This window comes from Ascaphus truei, chromosome 2, assembly GCF_040206685.1.
Source record: "Ascaphus truei isolate aAscTru1 chromosome 2, aAscTru1.hap1, whole genome shotgun sequence".
Lineage (NCBI taxonomy): Eukaryota > Metazoa > Chordata > Amphibia > Anura > Ascaphidae > Ascaphus > Ascaphus truei.
Window position 1 is genome coordinate 490241859 of NC_134484.1, and position 9796 is coordinate 490251654.

The following is a 9796-nucleotide window of genomic DNA, read 5'->3' on the forward strand; positions in this document are numbered from 1 at the left end:
GATTTGACTAAATAGGGGGGGATAGTTTGTTTTATATAGCATGGAGTACTTTTTAGTGATTTTTATTCCTAGGTATTTTATATGGGACAAGTTCCATCTATATTTGTAGTTTGATTGGAGAAGTTTCCATGTGGCTTCGGGGAGGGATATATTCAGTGCCTCAGATTTGTCCCTGTTTATCTTGTAGTCTGAGGCCTGACTAAATTCATCTAATAATTTGTGGAGATTGGGCAGGGAGATATGTGGGTTAGCTAGGGTCAGAATGACGTCGTCCGCGAAAAGGGATATTTTGTAGTTTTTGTCAGCTATAGTTACGCCAGAGGTTCTATTGATATTGCGAATAGCAAGGGGGATAGGGGGCAGCCCTGTCTGGTTCCGTTTCTAATGTGGATCGGACTGGATTGTCCTCCTGGTAATTATAAGTATGCCGTGGGGTTCTGGTAGAGTGCTCTGACCCCCTCTAGAAACGGGCCTGAGAAGCCGAATTTGAGCAGAGTTTTGTCTAGGAAGGTCCATTTGGTCCGATCAAAGGCCTTCTCGGCGTCTAGACTGAGGATCATGGCTTGAAGTTTGTTGAGATGCACGTGGTCAATGATATTAATAATCTTGCGGGTGTTGTCAGAGGCCTGTATTCCTGACACAAATCCCACTTGGTCTATATGAATTAGTCTGGGGAGAATAGGGTTTAACCGGTTTGCTAGGATCTTGCTAAAGAGTTTCAGGTCTGTGTTAAGCAGGGAGATTGGTCTGTAGCTACCGCATTGCAGCGGGTCCCTTCCTTCCTTGTGTATAATTGCTAGGTTGGCAGCTGTAATTGTGCCTGGGATCGGGGCTCCTTCTAGGAAAGAGTTGAACATATCGAGTAGAAAGGGGGAGAGCGGCATGCTAAATTTTTTATAATAGGCGTTTGAGAAACCGTCTGGACCAGGGGTTTTGGCTATCTTAAGGGTGCTTATGGCTTGTGCCAATTCCTCCTGGGTGATCTTACCATTTAGGGCTTTGAGTTCCTCTTCCGTGAGAGATGGTAGATTACATCTTGCTAAAAATTGCGAGATATAGTCTACGTCTACTGGGTCTTGGTTGGGGGGGTGGAGATTGTAGAGATCTGTATAATATTTTGCAAATTCTTGGGCTATTTCTTTTCCGATGTAAGTGGTGTGGCCTCCTTTAGTGTGGATTCTAGTAATTTGGCCCCTTGTTTTTATGCCCCGAAGTTTTGATGCTAATAATTTATCAGCTTTGTTGCCTTTGTCATAAAACTTCTGGTTGGACCATTTAAGTTTTCTCTCCACCTCCTCTAATTGGGATTGTCTTAGTTCGGTCCTAGTTTTTTCAAGTATTCTGAGTAGTTTCTTGGAGGGTGACTTTTTATGCTGGTGTTCCAAGGTAGTTATTTTTTCAGTTAGCTCTTTTTGCATTTTTAGTTTCTGCTTTTTTTTATAAGATGCTAGGGAGATTAGATCCCCTCTGATTTGAGCTTTGTGGGCTTCCCACAGTGTTGACGCTAGGGGGACTGACCCTTTGTTTTGTTCAAAGAACATATTTAGTTTGTGTCGAATCGTATCTACTGTTTGGGGGTCGTTCAGTAAGGTATCATTAAGTTTCCAATTATAGGAGGTGTGTTTCACAAACGGGAGAGTTAGGGTCAAATCTATCGGGGCATGGTCAGACCACGTTATTGGTCCTATATTGGAGTGGGAGGACGCCTGGAGGACATTTGTGGAACCTACGAAATAGTCGATCCGCGAGTATGATTGGTGCGGGGCCGAGAAGAACGTATAGTCCCTCTGGCCGACGTGCTGGGCCCTCCAAATATCTGTGAGGGAGAAACTTTTTAAGACCTCTCTAAGTTTTGTCGCTTTTTGTTGGGTCTGGGCTACATATTGGGTGGACGGTTGGGTGGTTCTATCCTGATCGGGGGATAGGGCCATGTTGAAATCGCCAACTATGAGCAACGAAGCTAGAGCTGATTGATCAAGGGAGTCTAGCAGGACCTGGATAAATTGAACTTGATTTTCGTTTGGGGCGTATATATTTATTATAGAAATAGGGTTTCCAGAGAGGGAACCTTGAATGTGCAGGTATCGGCCATCTGGATCTCTGTTAATCTTGGAGAGGGCAAATGAAACACTGTTCCTTATTAGAATGGCTACTCCTCTTTTTTTAACCTGGGAGGAGGCGTAGTAGGCCTGGGGAAAGGTCTGCTTGAATGTGTTTGGGGGATCATTAGAGTTGAAATGTGTCTCTTGTAAGCATATGATATCGCTCCGGAGTTTTTTAAGTTCCTGGAGTGCTAACTTACGTTTTTTAGTTGAGTTCAGTCCTTTAACATTTAGGGAAGTGATTTTAATTGATGACATTATTGTGGGGTCGTGCTTCCAGGATTGAGAGGCCTGGACCCCGTATTTATCCCATGACGGGGGTTGGTTTGTTTATTATTGGGGGGGGGGTTGGTTGGGGCGCAGCTTGGTTCGTGAGTCATTGTGTCCTGAGGAGCTCGGGGGGGGGTTGGGTGGGAGGGAGTTGGACGGGGGGAGGAAAGGGGGAAGGGGGGGGCACACAAGAGGAAAGTAAGAAGTGGGCTTTCTGAGGGCCCATTTGTTTTTCCCTGTGGCACCTTCGTGTCCAGGGGTTGAGGGGGGAGTCCCCGGGAGATCTTTCCGTGACGTCGGTCGTGGTAGACTTCCAGGATTGGAGGTCCGGCACCCTCCACTTAAAGATTGGCAGGTGGGGGTGAGGAGGGGGGGGGAAGGGGGGTATTGAGGTTGGGTATAGCCTTGGGAAGAGATTTGTGTTCTCTAGTTTGAGGAGCTTTGTGGAGGTGGGGGGGGGGGAGGACAGGGAAGGGTGGGGGAGGTGAGACGGTTGGGGGGGAGGGAGGGGGAGGGTGGGGGGAAAGTGGGGTGGGGGGTGTGAGGGGGGGGGGAGGGGAAGGAGAAGGGTGGGGCAGGGGAATGGGACGTTAGGGTGCAGGGAAGATCAGGGATATCTCCCATGATTTCCTCGCAGTTCCCTTCGTAATGATATGTCCTTTATAGGTTTGCATTACTAGGCACCTGTGTTTAAAGTGCTTATCAGACGCCTGTTTCACTCTGTCTTAGCCATTGCCACGATGGAGTGAGATTTCGGGTACCAAGCGCGTGTGTAGGTTTTCTACTGTGCTTTATCTGGGCAGGGGGGGGGGAGGGACAGGGGGGGGGTAGGGTATATGCGTGGAGGGAAGGGGGAGGGGAGGGGGTGGGATAACGGGGGGGGGAGTGGGGGGGAGAGGGGGAGAAGGGAGGGGGGAGAGGATGTGGAGTAGGCGGGCTGGGTGGGGAATGGTGGGGGGGAGGGGAGTGAGGGGTTGGAAAGGGGGGAGAAGATAGCTTTGGGTTTAATGATCCGTCTTATTACATCAACACTTTTCATTGCAGTACAATATACAGATTACTGGATTACATTGTTAGGCAAAGGCATAAGAAAAAAGGAAAATCCCAGCAGTGTGTATCTCCAGACATTCATTCCCTCGTTATTCCTCTTGGTAAGCTAGGGGAGATCATGGGTACCTTTAATGAGAGCGGTTCTCTTTTCGGTGTGTTAGTCGGGGGGGGGGGGCAGGAGGTTGAGGGAAGGGGGATGGGAGGTTGGGGCGGAGGGGGGGGGTGTGTGAGGGGGGAAGGGGGGGGCGGGGTGGGGGGGGGGAGGGGAGGGGGTGGGGAAAGGGGGGGCGGGGTAGGGGGGGGAGGGGAGGGGGTGGGGTAGGGGGGGGGGAGTGGAGGGAGGGGGGAAAGGCTGTGAAGTAGGCAGGCTGGGTGGGGGGTGATGGGGGGTAGTGGGGAAGAGGAGGAGTGTGGGGGGGGAGGGGGAGAAGGGAGGGGGGGAGAGGATGTGGAGTAGGCGGGCTGGGTGGGGGGTAGTGGGGGGGAGGGGTTGGAGGGGGGGGGAGGAGAGAGCTTGGGGTTTAGTGACCTGTTCCATTTCATCTACACATTTCACTGCAGTGCACTATACAGACTAATGGGTTACATTGCTAGACACAGGTAAGCGCAGAAAGGAAAATCACAACCATGTTTATCTCCAGACTCTCATTCCCTCGTTATTTCTCTTTTTTTGTCAGAGAGGAACTTCAATCTCACAATATTTGAGAAATACATTTTGACCGGTATGGGTGTGCATATGCTGTATTTAAGAGCCCGTTGCTCTGAATGCTTATCCTGATAGGGGAACCGGGGGGAGTGGGAGGGGGGGGGGGGAAAGGCAAGGAAGGGGGGTAGGTGGGGGGGGGGAGCTGGCTTATCTCTCTAGGCGTAGGTAAATTTTTCAACTTATGGGAAATCTTTTTGGCCGTTTGTGAGTGCTGTAAACCCTTGTTATGAGTGTTTATTACTCATTCTTTAACCAACTGTGGGTCTTTGTCGCCCATTACTAGGCATTATATCGGTTGTGAATTCTGTTCTTTCAGGGGGCGGGGGGGAGGGGGCAAGGGGAGACATCTGGACACACATTTGGGTTTGCATATCACGTTGTTAAGGCATCTCCTATATGCGGCAGTTCGCGACCCCATGAGGGGTTAATTGAGTTCTTGCCATTGATCGGGGCCTCAGCAGTTCTAGGGTCCCAGGTGTATCGGGGGGGGACGGACAGGGGGGGGAGGGGCGCTTGGGTGAACATCCATGGTACCTTTAGGGGTTGTCGGGGGGTGGGTGGGGGGGAGGAGGTGAGGGTGTTATTTTCATACGACCTGTCTCTTGGTGGTTTCAGCTTGGGAGGGAGGAGAGGGGGAGGATTCCCTTGCCCAAAAGGAGTTCAGGGGGCCGGCGGCCCTGTCCACGCGGGCGCCTCGGTGCTGGGTCTCCTGGCTTTCGGGATGAATGGCCGGGGGGGAGAAATAGTATGAGGGGGGGAGGTAGGGGGGGGGCTTCTTTTTTTTTTTTTTTTTTTTCCCCCCTCCTTTCCCCCCCCCCTCCTTTCCCCCCCCCCTCCTTTCCCCCCCCCCCCTCGGTGGAATTGCGCCATTGCGCACGTGCGGGCCTTGTCGTCCTGATCTTGGGACTCGTTCCTCGGAGCTGATGACGTTTGCGACTTCTCCCCGTCCCATGGTGGGCCCGTTGGCGGATGAATCTACTTTGCTATCTCAGCGGAGATAGGCCCGTCATCTGCTGGCTTGTGCTGGGGCTCCGGACGGCTCGGCTCGGGGCGGGCAAGGTAAGGATAGGGGAGGGGGGGGAGTGAGGGGTGGGGGGGAGGGCAATAGGGAGTGGGGGGAAGGGGAGGCTTGGGGGGGGGAGAGTGGGGGAGGGGGGGGGGAGAGTGGGGGGGGGCGGGGGGTACTGGGTTCTAGGGGGGGAGGGGGATGGGGGAAATTCCCGGTGCTTGTGGTAAGGAGGGTTGAGAGAGGGTAGTGCTGGAGGGATAGACTAAGTGGGGCGAGAGGTCAGTGTGGTATGGAGGTTTGGTTGAAGCACGCGGGTCAGCCATCTTGTTCTTGCGAGGCAGGCTTTGTTGCTCCCTGGGTCTTTTGGCTGGCGATTCGTTCCGACGCTCTTGGTGTTTCCGCCGGGTCTGCTCGTAGTGCTCTGGGGGGGCTTCTCTCTCTCTCCCCGTCTCTTCGGCTGGGGACTCCTATCGCCTCGAGGAACTCCTTGATGTCGTCAGGATCGGTGATGGTGAAGAACCGCCCGTTCCTCGGGACAACGAGCTTGAAGGGGAAGCCCCAGCGGTAGGGGATTCCGCGATCCCTGAGAATTGCCGTGAGGGGTTTCATCCCTTGTCTTTTCAGGACGGTCCATCTGGAGAGGTCGTTGAATACTTGAATCGTGTAAGTATCCATTTTGATGCCGCCGTCCCTTCTCGCAGCTGCAGAGATCTTTTCTTTCGCCGTGTATGTGTGGAACTTCATAATGACATCCCTTGGGCGCTTTGGGTCTGGATTTAGGGCCAAGGGCTCTGTGCGCCCTGTCGAGTTGGAGCTCGTGTTCTGTGAGGTCAGGTACCAGCTTTAAGAAGACGTTTTTGAGGTAAGTTGGTAGTGATTCTGGGGGGACCGTCTCGGGGATACCTCTGAACCGCAGGTTCTGCCTGCTGTCCCTATTTTCGTGGTCTTCAATGGTGGATTTTAGCTCGGCAATTTCGTGGCCCATTCGCGCCATGTCATCCTCCAAGTTTGAGTGGGAGTCTGCTATCGTTGCCATTTTCGCCTCCACTTCGTCTGCCCGTGAGTTCAATTTATTCACATCCTCTCTAATGTCCCTTAAAACCTTCTCGAGGTCTTGAGTGAAACCTTTCCGCATTCTGAGGAGTAGGGCTTCAAAGAAAGCCGGGTTGAGCTCTTGCTGTTGTGCAGGACTGTGCTGGGGCATATCGGCCGCCTCCGCGGCGTCCTCGTGTTCTTCGTCGCCATCTTGGATGCTTGCTGCCAGCTCCATCTGTCTCTGTGCTGGGTGGAAGAACTTAGTTACGGGGTTCTGCGATTTCCTTTGGTTCCTCCCCGTCATGCCTGGGTACCTTAGGGAGGCTGTTAAACACTTTTGGGGGAAATTCGTTCGGTTTGGAGTGCTGTTCTAATAGCGTTCTGGGGAGGGTGTCGGGAGTTCTCCTTTTACCCGTCCATTCACGGAGGATGGTGGGTTGTGGCACTCTGAGGCTCAGGCAGTAGGGCCAAATTTTTGGCAATTGGGACAGGCAGCCTTGTACCCCTTTAAGGGGAGATATTCCTTTAAGATGGCCGCTTCCTCCTCTGCAGCTACGTGGTGGGACCAGCAGTACCTTCAGTGAGAGGGTACTCTCCCTGTGCTCTCCCCTGCCGGGATCGCCTGATGGGGTGTGGAGGTAAATTTATTGATTGTCTCGGGGGGGGGGGCACGCGGGGACCGCAGCAGAGCGATGCTGCTCAGGCTTCCTCGTGCGGCTATGGGAGGCTGCCGCAGACGCGCCTCAGTCACCGCTCACGGGGGGAGGGGGGTTTCCCCGAACACCACAGGGAGATCGGACACCGCGGGACACCCGGAGCTTAGCTCCACCGCCCCTCCTACCTCCCGCTCCGCTTCTCCCGACGGCTCCTCCGATTTTGTGTGTGGGGCAGGGGGAGACTTCCACCGGGGGTCGGGGCTCCGAGGAGGCCTCTCAGAGCGCCGGCAAGCCCACTCCAAATGTCAGGAAAAGGTGAGTCCTGTGCGCAGCTAGTCTTTGGGGTTCTGGGCTGTGAGGTTTGGGGGGGGATTTGTTTATTTTAATGCTGTATCTTAGTTTATTCGTTGGAGGGGCCCTGGAGCAAGTCTCTCAGGCAGCCATTCCTCGTGACGTCACAGGAAGTCCGGTGGAGCACATTTTTGACAGTTCACAATTGATTTTGGGCTGGTTCAGGTAGTTCCAGAGAGAGTGAAAATCTATCATGGAAGTCCTGGGATATCCGGTTTGTCAGCGTGTGGATGTGGTGGGGGGAGGAGGGCGGGTGAGGGGGGGGGGGCGGGTGAGGGGGAAGGGCGTGATGGGGGGGTGGGGGGGGACTCAGGGGGATCCGTCTTTTATGAGCGTATAGTGTTTTTTTTTTTTTTCCATCACCTTCGTAGCAACTCCCAGTTACAACAGGTTATCTATACAGCATATTGGACTGTGGTTAAGCACAGGAAGTCCCGGAGGGCGCGTGTTTTTGCCGTTGTGAGCTGACAGTGTTCTTGTCACTGGAGGGTGAGAGGGGGAAGGAGGGGAGAGGGGGGGAGAGGGGGGGGAGAAGGGGTCTTGGTGGGGGGGGGGTTCAGGGGGCATTTGGCATTTATGGAGATGTAGTACATTTTCAACACAGTGAAATCATAGCTTATTTACATCATCCATTTGATTGTTGTTTGGCTCTGGGCGCGCCCAATTCTGTTTAGACAGACTTGCAGTGCCCTTGTAGTCTATGTGTGGGGGGGAGGAGAGGGGGCGGAGGGGGGGAGGGGGGGAAGTTGTTGTGCGGATCCGGGGAGCGGGTCTTTGTGTGGGGGCGATCTCGTAGCTTGATTCTCTGTACACCTAAGGGTGGGCATATAGGTCTATAGAGGTGGGTTCAGATTGCCCTGCTAACCTTGGAGTGTGGGCGGTATGGGGGATTGGGGGAGGGGGGGCAGAGGGGGGGTCACGACATTGGCGTGGGAGGAGCATATTTTCGACATTTCACAAATGATTTTGGACTGGTTCAGGTAGGTCTGGAAGGAGTGAAACGCTATCATGTTAGTCCTGGGATACCCTGTTTGTCAGCGTGCGGGTGTGGTGGGAGTGGGGAGGGCGGGTGAGGGAGGATGAGGGAGGGGGGGGGCGGGTGAGGGGGGGGACTCAGGGGGGGTCCGACATTTATGAGCGTATGGTGCTTTTTCATCACCTTCATAGCGGTTCCTATTTACCACAGGTTATCTATACAACATATTGACCTGTGGTTATCCACAGGACGTTTCAACACATTAATATCATCTAACGATTTCCACAGCTTATTTACACCTTATAATCAGCTACTGTTCGGCGCAGGTGGGCGCTGGGGGCGCAAAATTCTGCCTCGACAGACTTGCAGTAGCCTTGCAGCCGACGTGTGGGAGGGAGAGAAGAGGGGGAGGGGGGGGAAGAGAGTGGGGGGGAAGGGGGCAGAGGGGGGAGGAGAGGGGGGGAAAGGGGGGGAGGGGGGAGGGAAAGAGTGGGGAGGGGAGGGGGCAGAGGGGGGGAGGGGGGAAGAGGGGGGGGAAGGGGGAGTGGGGGGAGGGGGGAAGAGGGGGGGGAAGGGGGAGGGGGGAATAAGGGAGGGGGGAGGGGAACTGGGGGGGAGAGGAGGACTGGGAGGAAAGAGGGAGGGGGAGGGGGAATGGTGGTGAGGGATCGCTGGTACATAACCTTAGAGAGATGCAACAGTTTATATTCCCTTAACTTGAAACTGAGGTTCAGCGCAAAGCGCCCCTGAGAGGCGTATAGGTCCACGGTGGCCATCTTTGTTTACCTCTGAAGTCCGGGTATACGGGGGACATTGGGGGAGGGGGGGGGGAAGGGGGGAAGGGACTAGCGTTGGCTGAAGTGGTACTCATTTAGAGGATGATGTCACCCCTTTTTGGACGAGGAAGCTACAGGGAGAGGAGGATGCCGGTGAGAGGGAAGGGGGAGAGAGGGGACATACTCGTGGTGGCTTAGCATTGGGGAAGATGCAACGCTTTATCTGTAGTTTGTAGGTGTCTTCCTTCTGTGGGGGGGGAGTTCGGTCTTAGAGCACAGAGGGGGGGGTACACAGAGAATACAGCCAAGCTTGCAGTATTGGATATTTACATTGCATTTGGGGCAGGCTCGGAGCAGGGTATGGGGGGGGAGGCATTGAACCAGGCCCAGGGGCAAAAAGGGAGGTGGTTGGGGAGGGAAAAAGGGGGGGGGTAGCTTAGCTTATATGACCTTTCACCGGGGGCTGGTGGTGGGGGGAGACAGCCGTCTACCCGGAGTTTTCCGGGTTTGCGCCGCTGCGTATAGTCCTAGAGTTCTGGAGCTGCTCTGTCCCGGCTGTTGAGGATCGGGAAGTTGGGCTCTCCGGGGGGGGGGGGGGAGGCCCCTCGTTTTGGGCAGTCCCGTGTCTCTGGTCCTTTAAGGCCCCCCCTTCCCCCGGGGAACCGGGTCCGTCAATCGGCGTGACTGCCATCTGCTGGTCCCGGTCTATCCCTGCGGAAGGAAGGAGAGACCCTCGGCGCCGTGTCTCGTCACTTGCTCCTCGGGGATGGCTCGACTGCGCTGAGGGATGGGCGTCATCTGAAGCGTGGTGGTAGCAGATGCGAGGGGGAAATACGGAGAAAGGTAAGGAGGGGGGGGAGGGGGG